The sequence below is a fragment of the Melospiza melodia genome, chromosome 5, assembly GCF_035770615.1.
Source record: "Melospiza melodia melodia isolate bMelMel2 chromosome 5, bMelMel2.pri, whole genome shotgun sequence".
NCBI lineage: Eukaryota > Metazoa > Chordata > Aves > Passeriformes > Passerellidae > Melospiza > Melospiza melodia.
Window position 1 is genome coordinate 88,689,737 of NC_086198.1, and position 15,150 is coordinate 88,704,886.

Below are 15,150 nucleotides of genomic sequence, written 5' to 3' on the forward strand. Positions count from 1 at the left end.
AACTTTGATTGCCTTTAAAACAAAGATGACCTTATGATTTTCTAGACTGGTGGGACTTTGTTCTGAACAGTAGACTTTTTCTCATTTTGATCTGTAGGATTTGTTTCATTACCACCTTGCCACCTTTTCCTGTATCCTTGGGTATATAACCAAATCCAAAGACCTTTCTCTAAATAAAAATAAGATTTAGAACTGTAGAAAGATGGGGCCTTTCTATGATTCCTTCAGTTCTGTTTTCTGTGCTCTTAAAATAAGACATTATCAAACACAAAATTTTATATTTTGTTCCAGTCCAGGAAAAAAAAATACAATACATAATTCAAGTGTCCCAGCACCTCAAAAGTAGAGTTTTTGACCTCTTAGCAGATTCTTTTCAGTCAAAATACATCTTACAGAGGTGCCCTCATTCTCTTCAGTGCCATGATGATGGTATGATTGGCACTTGATGGCTTTTTCTGTGAGTTAGCATTCAGTTCAAGGTTTCACAGCTTCTTGGGTGAGACAGACTGAACTGTGGGCTGCTGCTGACTTTCGTCAGTTTGCACACCTGTGAGAGGCACAATCCATCTAATACGAAACATTACCAAGAACAGAGAACATCAGCCCACACTGCTGCCCTCTAAGTTCAGTAAGTCTCTTACAGAGTCAAAGTTCAAATCATACTCTTGAGACTATATGAATTATGGATGCCTCCAATTTAACTCATGTCAACACCTGGCTTGTATCCTGTCTTAAAGTTATCTTTGTTTTCTTGATCCTTATACACGGAACTATAACACAGACTATTATTTTTTTTCCATGCTTTGCTATTGTATTTTATATTTTTGTAAAATCATATAACTAAATGTGTAGACAAGTAGGCTTACTCTCTAGAAGACATCTTTCCAGAAAGAAAAAAAGAAAAAAAGAAAAAAAAAAAAAAAAAAAATAAAAACCACAAAACAAGACTGGTGATTTCTAGAAGAAAAAAATAATGCAGAAGCGAACAGCAGAAAAGTCTTGGAACCACATAAGAGAGATTCAGAATAATAAAGCACATTTACACAAGTAATTTCATCTTCAGTTTTAAGCAATGGCCTTATTGATTCTCTGCTTCTAAAGTGCAGTGAAGCCAAACTTAACTGTGTTCCCTGCTCCCAGGCTAGCTTCTTCATCCCTAATTTTAATTTTCTTTTCCTGCTTCTCTTCTGTTCTCTATTGATCGGATTCTTTATATTGCTCACGCATAGTTCTTCACAGATCCATTTCAAAAGCCTTTGCCTGTTTTCAGATGTGTAACATTTTTACTCTGTTCCTTTATATAGATGAAAATATAATTCCTTAATATACCGAACAAACCAAAGAACAGCATATCTGATACAAGTATTGTGTATTTCATGAATATTCAGTAAACTCGAGGATTTTATTGCTGTTGTAATAGTTAGGGGGCAAATATAAATTCATAGAATCATATAAATCTTCATTTATTTAAAAAATGCATCCCTTTAAGCACTTTCTTATGGATAAGTTAATTGATGCACTTTGTGATGTGATAACCAGTTCATTTAAACATAGAATTGCTATTAAACTACATATTAAATTTAAATGTTGACATTTAGGAAACTCTGCATGGAGATTTTTCTCATTGACACTGTAAGTTCTTTTAAACAATACTTTATGTGTCTGGAAGGCTAATCTGCTGTCATGCTGCATTTATCAAGGTCATGTGGCAAACAAAATGCCATTTACATTCTGTTGTGGTGGGTCTACCCCAGCTGAATGCCAGGTGCCCACCAAAGCCATTCTACCACTGCCCTCCTCAGCTGGACAGGGGAGAGGAAATATTACAAAAGGATCATGGGTTGAGATAAGGAAAAAGGAAAGGCATTAATCTGTTACCATCACAGGCAAAACTGACTTGGCTTGGGAAAAATCAATTTAATTTATAACCAATCATATCAGATTAGGATAATGAGAAATTAAAACTCATTCTTAAAATTCCCCTTGTGTTGCTGGGCTTGCAAAGGTTCTTCAGGGGTGAAGAGAGAGACAAGAATCTTGACCTCATGTTCAGAAGGCTGGATTTATTATTTTATGATATATATGTTACATTATGACTATGCTAATAGGAATAGAGAAAAAAGTTCTCAGAAGCTTGCTATGCTAAGAATAGAAAAGGAATGAATAAACAAAGGAGCTCTCTCTGATTCTGTCCCAGAGAGAGCTCAGCCTGTGGTTGGCCCTTAACTGTACACCTGCAACATGGGCCAATCACAGCTGCACCTGTTGCATTTCACAGCAGCAGACAACCATTGTTTACATTCTTTTTCTGGGGCCTCAGCTTCCCAGAAGGAAAAATCCTAAAGAAAGGATTTTTCACAAAAGATGTCTGTGACACCCTTGCTCCTCCCTTTCTCCTGGGTTTAACTTCACACCTGATTTTCTCTACCTTCTCCCATCAGTGGGGCAGAGGAACAATTGCAATGTAATTGCACTTGCATTCAGTTCATCACCTGCTGTTTCTTCTGCTCCTTGCTCCTCAGAGGGAGGACTCCTCACGCTCTTCCCCTGCTGCATCATGGAGTAGCTCCCACAGGAGGCCATCCTCCATGAACACCTCTGAGTCCTTCCCACGGGCTGCAGTTGCCCATGGGTCCCCTCCAGGAGGTGCAGTCCTTCAGGAACAGGCTGCTCTGCTGTGGGTCCACCATGGGGACACAGCTCCTGCCAGGAGCCTGTTCCAGTGAGGGCTTTCCTCAGGGTCACAGCCTCCTTTGGACATCTACCTGTTCCACCATGGAGTCCTCCCCAGAGGCTACAGGGGGATCTCTGCTATAGATTACAAAAAAAAAAAAAAATCCCTAATTGTATATACTTTACAAAAACTCTATTTTTTTCTGATGGAGGCTGCATATATATGGATTAGTTAGAGTATATCACCATTACCATATGATTCCTTTCACTGTCTAGAACTGTAGTCTTCTTGGAGTCACCGTAATTGCAATGAGGTGAGTATTAATTATTTGAGACAAAGTTATGCACAGACGTTTGAAACTCCAAGAATTGTTGTGAAAATAAATATTCTTGTAACATGAAAATATTTGCATTTGTGAACACTGTATTCCTTAGTTATAACATTTAGTCTGCTTTAAAAAAGAAAAAAATGCTATTTTTAAAAGAATGAAAAAGCTGCTTGTATGCAAAATACCTTTTTTTCCTGCTTTATGGAATAATTTAATAGGAAATGTACAAATGGTTTGATTGATATATATATATATATATACACAAACACAAATGTAAGCTACAGAGCTTTCTGTTAGCAAGCACCAAAATGTAGAACAAGACTGCTCATTTGGACAGTGCAGCTTTTCTGTTACAGGAGACCATTTTCCAACAGCCAGCTGCCTTCTGCTCATGACATTTCACTGTGAATTTGGAAAAGAGATTCCGAGACTACCACATAAAAATCAAAGTGTTTATATGAATGTCTCTCCAATAGAGACACCTATCCAAGAAGAGCCTTCTGCTGTTGCCAAGAGCATTTTCACATTATTTGTGACAGTTCAAGGAACAGGAACATCAGGTAAGGCATGTTTCCATCAGATGGCGTTCGATTTTTTTTATCTTCCTTCCTTTTCAAAACCTTATTACTTTATACTTTGAATATGTTTGGGTTTGCTTCAGTGCAAAAGCAAAATAAAAATTGAAGTCTTCAAAGTTTAAATAGGTCAAGAAAATATTTCTGCCCAGGGCTCTATCAGAGACTGATTTTCAGAAGAGACATGAATTGCTGAAGTTCTTGTCATAGAAACATGGTTTTTAATAAAAGCACTAGCAGTTTCTTCTGTCTAAAGCTGGTCTAATGTCCAGCTTTTCAGCCAACAGCATAGTTTATAGAATATGACAGAATCACAGAATCAATTAGGTTGGAAAACACCTCTGAGATCATTGAGCCCAACCTGAGACCTTTGTTGGGTTTATTAAGGAACACCACCTTTTCAACCAGACCATGGCCCTGAGTGCCACATCCACCTGGCTGCACCCTCCCTGCAGGCAGCTGTGGAGAGTGACAAGGTCACCCCCCAAGCCTCCTTTCCTCCAGGCTAAACACCCCCAGCTCCCCCAGCTGCTTCTGACAGCACTTGTGATCCAGATGCCTCACCTGTTCTCTTGCCCTTCTCTCAACTCCCTCCATCCCCTCTATGTTCCTCTGAACTGAAGGGCCCAGAATTGGACAGAATTTGAGGTGCAGCCTCAGGCAGTGTCACATTACACAGGAAGAATCACTTTTCCACAAGTGTGGTCTTGCTGGTCACACTGTTTTTCATACACAGGAATTAATTTCTAATTTGTAACTGCAACAAAAATTTTTAAAAGTCAATAATTTTTTCTTTTTTGTTTAAAAAAAATATTTTTACTTTAAATAAATATATTTAAGTATTTAAATAAAGTAATAAATATTTAAATTAAAACAGGCTAGATTTAGAGATATTATTCAAATTTATTGCTAACAAAATCAGAGCAGGATAATGAGAAGTAAAATAAGACCTTAAAAACACATTCCCTTGACCCTCCCTCCTTCCCAGCTCTGTCTCCTTCCTCTCAGCAGCACAGGGAGACAGGGAATGGGGATTATGGTCAGTTGATTCCATGTTTCTCCCTCTGCCCAGGGAGAGGAGTCCTTCACTTGCTCCCTCCTGTCACAGACATCTTTTCATAAAAATCCTTTCTTTAGGATTTTTCCCCCTTCTGAGAAGCTGTGGACTCAGCAACAAAATGTAAGCAATGGTTATGTGCTGCTGTGGAATATAACAGGTGGATCCGTGATTGGTCTCAGGTGGATGTTTGGATTTACTGACCACTCTCGGCAGAGCTGGATCTCACTCTCTGCTGAGACACAGACCTTTGTTATTCATTCCTTTTCTATTCTTAGCTTAGGTAGCTTCTGAGAACTTTTCCTCCTATTTCTTTTTAGTATAGTTATAATGTAATATATATATCATAAAATAATAAATCAAGCCTTCTGAACATGAGGTCAACATTCTCGTCTCTCTCTTCATCCTGCAACCCTTGTGACCACTGTCACACTCTCCCACAGGTGACAGTTCTCCATGGACTTCTCCAGTGTGAGACCATCCCGTGGGTGACAGTTCTCCACTAACTGCTGCAATGTTGGTCACTTTGCCATGGGTGCAGTCTTTCAAGATCAGGCTTTTATTCCGTGGGTCCCCAAAGGCTCACGAGTCCTACCAGCAAACCTGCTCCAGCATGGGCTCCTCTCTCCGTGGGCCTGCAGCTCCCTGCCCGGACCCTGCTCCAGCACAGGCCTCCCACAGGTCACAGCCTCCTCTCAGGCATCCCCCTGCTCCAGTGTGGGGCTCCTCCAAGGGCTGCATGAGGAACTCAGCATCCCTGTGTTCCCCCATGGGCTGCAGGGGCACAGCTGCCTCACCATGGTCTGCACCAGGGCCTGCAGGGGAACCTCAGCTCCAGTGCCTGGAGCAGCTCCTGCCCCTCCTTCTGCACTGACCTGGGAGTTTGCAGTGTTGTTCCCCTCACATGATCTAACTCCTCTCTTCTCTGGCCACAATAATATCTGCACAATACCCTTTTACTTCTTCCTAAATATGCTATCACAGTCATTACCACAATTTCTATTTGGCCCATCCTTGGCAAGTGGCACATCGCTCTTTGGAGCTGTCAAGGATTGGCTCTAACAGATATGGTGGAAGCTTCTATCAGCTTTTCACAGAGGCCATCCCTGCTAAGAAAATATGGCCACATAAACCCAAAAAAATAGTGGATCTATGTGGAGGGATAGAATGAAAGAAAATAGTGCAGAAGGTAGTCTCACACCTGAGGAGTTGCAGCTGCACTAATCACCAAAGATTAGGAACAGGCCTGCCCTGAACAGGCCACAGCTGTGCACAATAAGGAGACGAGTGCTACAAAAGAGTGGGTTAGCTGGGTGAGGAGAGAGCTGGAGTTTGTTGGCCATGCTGAGAAGAAGAAGGGGTCAGTGCTGTGAGAAATCAGCACATGAGAAATCACTGAGAAGGTACAGGAGCCTCACAATAAAATGGCAACAGATCTAGACTAAAACAATAATTGTCATTCTTAAAATGTTCACATCCTTTACTTTTAAAAATCCGCCTTGATGGAGACATACTGATTTGACTACATTAATTTAAAATGTCTATACAAATAATAGAAATTTGTCAATTATGGATGAACATAAAGGACATTTTAAATCCAGTCTACTAATATAAACCCCTGGATCTCAGAAAGAATGTCTCAACTTGAGTTTTTCCTAACAAGAATTCTTTCCTTCTACTGTCAGGTTCTGAAAGCTGAAATTTCAGTTATTGCACAAGAATGTAAACAATAATAGGAGCTCATTAGAATGACACTTTCTTCCCTCACAATGTTTTCTCTCAATGTGAATTTAATTGGCTGACTGACAGATGCAACAAATACTAGAATCCTAAGATATATGAAAAGCGAAGGCAGGAAAGCTCAACTGGTATGACAGTCAAACAACTGAGCTAAAATTCTATTTAATCATATCATAGTATAGTAGCCTCATCAGCTTACTTTTCTTTAGATAAAATGGTATTTTTTTTTCATTTCTAGCCAAGTTTTCTGATTAAATACTGAGGCAGTTTACTTAGCCAGAGCTAAATACAAAAATCTCCACCAAATTTATGGAAAATATGCAGCAATATGTAAATTGCTCAGCAAACAAGAAAATTCTGGTTTTCAAAAAAGGTATCATTTATTCACTAGAAGATCTTTTTCTTCTATTTTTATGGACTCTGCACTCGGTAGAATATGAATGCACATGCCTGTGAGCAGTGATGAGGTTCACAGAAATGAATGATAGGTAAGAGTACAGTGCTCTCAGTGGAGGACAGAAGTATCATTTTAGCCTCCCACATGTGTAGTCATGTCTTTGCCCTTTGATAATGAGACTCTCAACACTTGCATCACAAACTTGAAATAGCAGATGATACTCAAAACCCATAAGATTACTTCCATTCATGTCACTAAATCTCTGCCCCAGAGATGGTTTTCCCAGAGCTGCTGGCATATAAGCAGTTCAGATGCATGAGCTAGAATCCATATAGAATGGTAGAATGGGAAAACCCTTCAGATTTTTAATTATTTGTCATTATCAGGTTACACATTACAAAGCAAAGCGCCCCAGCCAGGTACGTGTGACTGCCACTATATTGGACCAGTTCTGACTCATTAAACTAATCCAGTATGAGCTAGAAAATAAATTAAAGAACAGATTAATTTTGCTATGTAACTTTTGCTAACAACTCACTTGTGTGTCACATTTGGAATGGGAAAACAACATGTTAGAAATCATTAAAAAATCATTCACTGACCTCCAATACAAAGAATGCCAGTGATTCTAGCCTGGCGTCACACAAGCAGCCAAGACATTGCTAGCTTCTGCCAGCTGTCAACTTCAGAAAATAATATATGGTTAAAAAAACTGCCCTTTGGCCGGGTCCAAGATGCTGCAGAAAGCTGAGCCAGGGGTGCAAGAACTCTGTGTAGCAGTCCAGGCCACCAGCCAGGACTCAGGCATTCTGAGCACTTGGAGTAAATGTCCTGTTTAGGAGTCCATGGTGCTGGTCAACACTGGACCAGAGGGGCTGGGGTCATGATCAGCATGAGACTGCTGTGAAAGTGCCATGGGAGCCTTAGGAAAAGAATTCCCAATCCACTACTATGTCTGTCCTTTATAGCAAATCAGTTTCAAATTATATATCTCTGATTTCTTCTATTCTAGCCTCTACCTAGGGCTTCTCCTGTGACACAACCATTCTTATTTTCTTTGAACTTTTAGATGTGCAAATTGATGCAGCAATAGGAGATGGTGGAAGCAACCATGGTGAGAGATTATAAGAGGTCAGGTTTTCACTAATGAGGTAGAAGGCAGGAACACCAAAGAAGAGGCAAAACTTCTGAGGCAGGAAGCTTCAGGAATTAGCACTCAGTTGAACACAGAAGGAAGTTAAGTATTCTTACATCTTTCCTGTCGCTAAGCCAGGGCTCATTATTGCTAGAACGTGCAATGGGTTTATTTTATCATCTTAGAAAATTTGTTTTAACAAGGTGGTGAAACTACAAGTTAAATTATAAGCCACACATTTAAACAGTTTGACAAAAGTCAATATAAATTTCAATAATCCAATTGTCAAATTTAGATAAGAATTCAATCCTTTAAAATCAAAGAATATCCTTAGGCTGAGCTTAGAAAGATTGATTACCTTCCCTCTCTAATTAACTGAACTTTAATATTGTGAGCTGCTTTTTAGGAAATCATAGCCAGCTGAATATAACCGTGTGGTTAAAGAACATATAAAGAAGATACCACATAAGAAAGCTGAGTGGTAATTATTCCAGTCAATTAATTGCTTAAAAAAAAAAATCAAATGCTGTTATCCATTTAAATTCTCTTTATTCTATCAGCCATTAAATAGATTAAACCAGAAGACAATTGGCGCTGGATTCTGTGTCTTCCTTTTCAGGGAAGTGAAGCATATCATGACTCTAAGGTCACTCTTCATTGAAGTACTTAAAAAGCTGTTATTCTGGTTTACAAATTATCTCTTGTACTAAAGTCCTTTGGTCAATACTAGAAGATAAAAGCATATCTTAAAAAGAGAAAAATATTTTCCATCTTTCTTTTTTACAGAATTTATTTATGAACTATGAAGTTGATTCTCACAAAGGTAAGAAATCCATTTAGGAAGACTTTAATATTTTTCTTTAATAATTTCTTTAATTTTTTTCAGGTATTCTTACTATTTTCTGTCTATCATTTAATCTCTATTCTCTCCCCACCTCAATGGTTCTAAACGTTATAAGCTATAATGCAAAAAATCACAAATTTTAATAATTTTCCTAGTTTTGACAAAAGTAAGTGCAACATAGATATCATTTGTTTTTATTAGTCATAGAGCTGAAGGATAAGGTGAGAACTGAATCCTATTTTTGAGCACTGCTAAGGGTATATATTTATAATAGTATGTATTTCTATGTTTTAAATAGCTTTTTCAAAATAAATTAGTATCTAGCTTCCTAAAATCTCTGCATTAATTTCTGGTTTTGGTGTATTTTCAAAAGTTGAATTAACTTTTATCCCTTCTTCTTTATTATAGCCCTGTGTATAATAAATAGCAGTATTCAAATATCATTTGATTTTTTAAGTTACATTCTTACAGCTAATCATTTTTCCCTATGCTCTATAATACTAATATTTGTTCACTTTTTTTAACTTTCATCATATTTCAGAGTAGATGCATACTATCTATGCTATTTATGCTATAAAATATTTACTAAATCTAGATTGTTTATGTATACTAAATACACTATACTGTAAACATCCACATATACTTAAAAGTTACTTTAATCATTGATTACATTTCTATCTATAATTTATTCAAAGCTATTTTACAACATGTCTGTAAACAGCTTCTGTAACATTTGCAAATATTTTGTCCTTGCTCCTTAATTGTCTTTGGTCCTTAATTCTAATGTGCGCATTTGGTATTTTCTCTCTGTATGTACTTTGACTTTTTAAAATTATTTTCTTTTAAATCTAAAAAAAAATAAAAAGTTGTTTCAAACACATTTTCACTACTGAAAGAGAATTCCATATAGCTACAGTTTAAAGTTACTCTTGTACATTAAAGAAAACTTGGATTTTAATGAAATCATCCTATATCACTACTGATAGTGTTACCAGATTTTGGTCTTTTTGCTTGACTTTGTCAAATTCTCCTTCTAAGTTTCATCACCCTTTTGAACATTTTAGCAATAATTGTAACTACTGAAATTCCAGGAAAGAATTTCAGAGTTGTACATCTAGGTTATCAGATGAAAACTAGTTCTTATTCTCATTACACAGGTGAATGTGAAGTGAGCATTAAATCAAATGTGCTCAACCACTGAAAAGCTGAGGCTGTTAGAATGCTTACAGAAATAAAATTGTTGCTATATGGCAAATTGTAGTTATTATGGTTACTAGGGCCTTTTTTGAAGTGCTGTAATACTCAAGTTAAAACAAAAATAAAGATTAATTTGGAATAAGGCCCCCATGCTTCAGTGTGTCACTGAATGACCTCAATACCTATTAACTTCAATGAACAATAAATTTTTATGACACTTATGCAGTATGAGGTCCTAAACCATTTACATGATAGTTGTGCTTCATTTCTGGATGCTCACTAACCCTCATTTTATTATATAGAGTCAGAGTTGATTATTCTAAATAGAAGCATCCGTAAAAATTGACCTTGTATGGTAGATAGCTTCCGTAATTATTGTTGTTTCCTTTTTGCTGAGGCATGTAGATGCAACTAGAACTCTGCTTCATTGCAGTAGCTGATAGAAAATTCTCAGTCTCTGTGGGAAAATATACCACAGATATATATATATACATATACACACCTACCAGATACAGGGTGCATTAAGATAACCATGATGATTAAGGAGACGAAAAAAATCTCAGATAGAGACTAAGACCTTTTCCTTTTTTTTTTTAAGTTTGGAAAAGAATAGAATAAGAGTACACACAACAGCTTTTAGCTCCTATAGCTCAGGAGAGGGCCTTAATAGGGCTATTTTACCCTAGATATTTGCATTGCTAAATACTTCAGATATTTTTACATGCAACCATCAAGCTTTTCACATCAGTCATTTCATAGCTAGAATATTGGACTTTAGGGACAACTTGACTTCTCCACACCAGGGTATCTAAATCACCTTAGAATGGTTTACAAAAAAGAACTTTTATATTAATGTTTGCCAAATCTTCTCTCTCCATGACAATAATTACATTCTCTAAGCAGGTTTTGATCAGAGGTGTACCTGCTAAAATTTATAACACAGTGGCCATTATGAAGGTAATGGCTAGCAAGCTATTAGTTACCAAATTCAAGATTTAAAAATCACAGAATAACAGAATAGTTAGGGTTGGAAGGGACCTCTGGAGATCATGAAGTCCAAAGCCCCTGCCAAGGTGGGGTCACCCACAGCAAGTGACAGAGGAGGGACATGATCCTGGGCAGCCAGCTCTGGGTGGCCCAGCTTGAGCAGAGGATCCAGAGATCCTTTCCAACATCAGCCATTCTGAGATTCACTTGTTCAAGGCATAGAGGAAGAGTGATATCCACAGTAAACACATGACTACACAATCACATAAGGCAGTAAGTGCACCAAAAAAAACCAATTCTGTGATTTTTTTTTTTAATATGAAAAGAAGGCTACAGGCAATTATGAAAGCTAGAGCATGGAATGTCAAATATGAAAGCTCGTAAAAATAGATATTATAAATTTCTGTAATAGAAATTTTCTTGTATCTTTCATAGTAGCTTCCTAAAATTGTGACTAATAGCTAATATAATGTAAATTACCTTCTCTTACCAAAGAATTTTGCTTTTTATTTGGCACAGAGCCAAGTAGACTGAATAGAAAAATAAACATTTAATCTATGCAGCATAAATAAAAGAATATTTGAAAATTATTACTGATTATTTACTAAAGTAGATTCCCATGATATAATTTCTTTGTCTATGATATAATTTTCTTTTCCCAAGAAGGAAAAACAGAATACCTGCAGTCTTCCAGTCTTCAGTGGAACATGATGTGAACCCTGAGCATTGCATAGCTAGCACACCAGTTGTGCAATTTTACATTTGGATAAAGCATCCCCATCTTTTTACTGTATATGTAGAGTAGGAAATGGCAATTATTTAGTGGATTATGGCATCTTTATAAGAGAAAAGCATCACAAGATTATTTCAGCTATTAAACAAGCAGTTCCTATACCAAATGAAACACAGAGAGGAAGCCTAGAGAGCATGGAAGCAAGGATAGGTAGCCTGGGAGGAATCACAGAAAAACAATGCTTTGGTTTGGAAGGGATCTCGGAGATCATCTAATTCCAACCCGCCTCTATGGAATACACAGAAATTGTCTAAACAGCCAAGGATTGTGTTAGGAAAGCTAAAGCCCTGATAGATAGAAGTAAATTTTATCTTTAATTAATATTAATTCTGATTGCTTCAGATAAACTTGACCTTGATTTTTATTCACAACAATATTAACTTTTCTGGGATTCTTCTGGTGTGTTCTGTAGTTACTATTTTTGTTTTTATCAAAACCACTTCCTTTTAGCAGCTCTTTAGAGATTATATTTATGTCTGTATGATAGTATGAAACTATAAATAATTAACATCTTTAGGGATTAATGTGCTTTTTCATCAATTTAATTGCTTTTTGTGAAGGAAAAAAAGTTTGATGGAAACTTGGAAGCTGGTTATAAGTATTCTGATTGCATTTTGTTAAGGGATTTGAGAAGTGGCCATTGCCTGCAGCAGCTTAGAGTTGTTATTTATGTAACCCGGCCTCTGGAGTCCAGCCCAGAGAGCCACAGACTTCCATCCCTGGTCACCAGATGCAGCTTCTCCTTTCTCCCTTGCAAGTCCAGCAGCGGTGATGCTGAGTGTGCATCCCAAGCTCAGACACACAGAGGACACCAGCACGGCCACACAGGCTGGACACACCAGGGGCTGCTTGAGAATCGCCTTCAAGCAGGCCATGGGCACACACAGAGGCACCAAGTGCCCTCTCCTCCTCACCAGCAGAGTCTGAAGCTCAGAGCTGGCAGCACACACTCAGCACTCCCAGCTCACACCCACGGGCACTTCAGTGGATCCCTCAAATACCAGCTTGTGTATCCACCAGGATGTGAGGGCGATCTGGCTGCGACATCTGCCACCCCATTGATCGCCAGGGTTGATTCGGCTTATCTGGCTGGCTAGGCGGGTGTCCCCTTCCTCCCTCAAGTCATGTATTTGTCCAGGTTTAGAGCAAATTTGGGGAAGAATCCCCCAAAGGAGCTCCGGTGGGTAAAGCAGATCCAATCAGCCCCTCCCCCCAACTGGTCCAGGAGGAAAAAATGCCTCCTTGGAGAAAGGTGGAAAAAACTGTTTATTAAACAATAAAACCAAAACAACATCAAACAATGAGACCCCTCGCCACTCTAAAAGAGATGACAAACTGAGAAAACCCCGGGTTGCAGCTCAGCTCACTCAGTCTCTGATCAGTCCCTCCGGTGCTGGAATTGTCGCAGGCCAGGCCCGGCCTGGTGGGCCACAGCTGCAGCTGCCGGTGCTCTCCTGGGTGTTCAGTCCAGAGCAGTTTCAAGAGGTCCAAAGAAAAAGGAAAAAAAACAGTCCGGGGAACTTCTCTGCCTCAGCTAGCTAACACTAACTAAAAAGCAAAAGAAGAGCTCTGTCCCACTGTCTGTTCATCCACATACCACACAGTCCAGGAGCAGGAATGTGGAGGAGGAGTGCAGTGTCTGAAAACCAACTTGCGCGCTTCTTCTCTGTCCCCCTTCACTCTCTGGAACACTCTTAAAAGGTACAAAACTTATTATTCAACATAAACAGAATGAGACGATTGGGGATAAAAGCATCATATAGTCAACCCAGGACACAGCATGACCCTGCTCTGTGTCCGACACTCCTGAACAGTTCTCAGACCCTTTTATCCTCACTGGCTGGTCTAGCTTAGGGCTCACCAGCAAAGAGATGGATGCTGTAGCGTGTTCATCTCACAGGCACTGCACCCTCTGGCTTCCCCACCCAGATACCAGCCTGATAAGGCTGCCCAAACTCACAGCCTCTTACTTGCTGACTGATGACGTGATAAGCTTTTGTTGGATTGTTGATTTTTATTTTTGTTTGTGAAAAGTATTGTGCATCATTACTTAGTATACCAATTTCAATTTAAAAGTACGCTACTTTATTATCCATGCTCACTGCCGCCATAAATAAATCAGTCAGTGTAAGAACACAGCTGCTCAGTTCTGTGCATCCTAATATATTTCACTAAATCAAGCTTTTACTTTTAACCATATGCCCTTCATTACCTTGGAGCATATAGTTCTAAGAATATGTTTGACTTAATTTGAAACAAACTATCTTAACTATAATAACATTTCAAAACAACCACTGATATCTACTCTTTGCCAGGTACTACAGGTTTCAGATGCAATGACGTCTGGTTAAATAGTTCAATTTAATTTGTCATCTAGCTAAACACTGAAGAGGTGGAAAAGTTACTCAACTAAAATTGTGAAGGGAAAAAGCAAAATATGCTATAAAGCTGTGCTCTCAAGACCCTGTTCACCAGGCAGCTGTTTCTAGGGTGGCACACTGCATTATGGCAGTGTATGAGTGGTTCTGAACATCTAGGAAAACAAATGATGATGGGGCAAGGACTGATTGCTGTTTAATGATAATGGCTTCATTTCACTTGTGTCCAAATTTTAACATTTTTTTTAAAGTAGCATAAATCCATAGCAGCAACTTCATAATTTATGAAGATATATTCTTGAGCTGAAAGAATGAGGTTTGAGGCACTTTAGCAAAACAGGGATAAAAATATTTTGAGGCAGCATTACTTACATTATCTACAATATCTATATGTAAAGCAATGTAATAAAATTGACTGGCGATTCTAATATACCTAATTTTTTTCAAGATATCTTGGTATCTTTCTCTTTATAATTTCAAAGTGTTGCTTTCAAATAAAATTTGCCTACCTAATCCTCATACTGGAAGTTCTGTAGTTGGAGAAAGTAAGCCTGAGGGTAAAACAACTTCATGACTAGTAAATTGAAGATTTAATAAGAATAAAAATTATTTGATTTTTTTAATAGCTTCTATTGTCATGCATCAAACATCCCTTGAGTCCTATGCCAACCAGTGGTATGAGCATCAGGGCAATTATTTGGTTTGTTCAGTCTTGATTTCCCATAATCTTTGCACCAAATATTGCAGCTATAAGCATTACATTTGCATGCTACAGACTGCATTTCTGAACACAGTCTCTTATGTGAATCCCTTTACAAGCTCACATATATTTTGATCACAGATGTTATAATATTAAGACAGACATAAGACTTATATTATGAGATTTATTATAGAAAGCATCCTTTAAGATATACTTATGGCTGTATGAAAGATTACCAAGGGAGTTTAAAATTGCTCCCAATTCAGTTTCACAATAGCTTGAAACTCTTGAGACCTCTCCTATCCTTTCCCATATCAGGCTATCACTGTTTTAAGAAACAAATTG